General features: G+C 42.5%; 1 protein-coding gene across 1 annotated transcript in view; it reads right to left on the reverse strand.

Annotated features, from left to right (window-relative positions):
- The window catches only part of TSPAN9 (tetraspanin 9), a 191,534-nt gene extending 190,356 nt beyond the window's left edge, over positions 1 to 1,178 (reverse strand). The window contains exon 1 of the mRNA XM_009290917.1: positions 1,139 to 1,178. The gene's annotated coding sequence lies outside the window, so the exon portion shown is untranslated. The remainder of the gene's footprint in view (positions 1 to 1,138) is intronic.
- Positions 1,179 to 1,796: the final 618 nt, after the last annotated feature.

Genomic DNA, 1,796 nt, shown 5'->3' on the forward strand with positions numbered 1-1,796 from the left:
GCGGGTGGTGAGCAATTGCATTGTGTATCACTTGCTTTGTATATTATTATTACTATTATTATTAGGATTTTATTTTATTTCAATTATTAAACTGTTTTTATCTCAACCCATGAGTTTTCTCACTTTTACTCTTCCGATTCTCTCCCCCATCCCACCAGGGCGGGGGGCGGGGGGAGTGAGCAGGCGGCTGTGTGGTGCTCAGTTGCCGACTGAGGTTAAACTATGACACTCACCTAACATGTTCTTTGCCTTTTACAATTGCAGGGAGATTTTTTTTCCTTCAGAGACCATAATCTCTCGTCACTCATCCCAAAATGTACAACAGTAGATGTTCTTTGTCTGCAGTTGCCTTCACAAGTTTTACACAAGCAGCACGGAAGTATGCAAGAGTCCTCAGCAAGCCAAGTGCATGAGTGGACTATTATCTCTCTGCTGTTCCCATTGCTAGGCCCTACCAACCTGCACTCCTTGCAGCCTTTGGCAGAACACATGGCATTCAGCAGAAAGGTGGCTCTCACCTTTCCTTTCCCTGAAGGGCCAGAAGTTGCTTCCTCTACTATGTCAGAAACGCAATGAAAGGTAGGCAGTGCCACATTTTCCACTCACTTCTTAGCCAAGGCTAAATCCCTGAAGAATGTAGGTAGTGTAAAAACACAAAGCAACAGGCCCGCAGCTGTACTAGGACACCAAAAGCGAGGGCAACAGTGGGTCCCTCCAAGATCAGTCTATTTTTCCAAGCCTGTTTATAAAATTATGCTTGCACAAAAGGACAAAACTTATATGGACTTAATGAAAGTGCTATCAGTGGGAACCCAGTTGGGTTATTCCCTGCTTCCTTTCCCTTCAAATGTCAGACAGGTAAGAAAACAGAGGAAGAAGAATATTTGCATATAATGAAGAGAATTACTGTCCTCTGTTACATTTCCTCGGGCACCTACAGCAGCACTTGGAGACAACCCCAACAACAACCATGTTTCTCTGGACTCTCTCAGCATTTGTGACAAGAAAATAACAGATCACAAGAAGGTTTCATAAGGGCTCAGTGTTGGCCCAACTCGTCTCCCCTTAATGTCAATGCGAGCAGCATTACAGATCAGATTGACTGACTCCGAGTATCCTTCACAGAGATCTTACTTACTTGATGTAATTAGATGTACACCAATGGAAAAGTCACAGATCAAACCTGGAGAGATGAAGAAGACGAAAGTGAACTTTGTTGCCTTTTGGACCCACCTCCCATCACAAACATAATTACCTCAAGAGCACAGAAAGGAGGGATTGAGGGGAAAAGAAAAAAAACAGGAAAAGTTATGTCAAATCCCACCTCCTTCTGAACAAAAGGAGTAAGTCTAAACACTGGTCTCTAGGGCATAATATACTGATTTCATCTGGACTCAAATTTTAATAATAATAGGCAAAATATTAAAACAGACTCACAGAAACTAGAGAAAACAGAGATTAAGGGGAAAAGCAAAACTTGTGTGTCAAATCAGAAATACTAGTCAGAAAAATACCATGCTTCTTCCCCTTTGCATTTAGGTCCCCTATCATCACCAAGACACCTGATGACCTGTTTACAGCAGCAAGAACAGAAATTAAGCAAGACCTTTCCTGCTGAACTCTCCTGCACTAGTCCCACTTTCTGACTCATCTTTGCTTCTAGTACAACAAACCACTGCTGGAGTGAAAAATCACACAAAACCAAACAACATAAAGCACTCCACTTTCTCCAGTTCATACCGGTACTTTCCGGGCTGTAACAGCACCACCCCAATGTTTGAAGGGTGCTGTAAAAA

This window comes from Aptenodytes forsteri, unplaced genomic scaffold (genome assembly GCF_000699145.1).
Source record: "Aptenodytes forsteri isolate BGI_AS27 unplaced genomic scaffold, ASM69914v1 Scaffold286, whole genome shotgun sequence".
Taxonomy (NCBI): Eukaryota; Metazoa; Chordata; class Aves; order Sphenisciformes; family Spheniscidae; genus Aptenodytes; species Aptenodytes forsteri.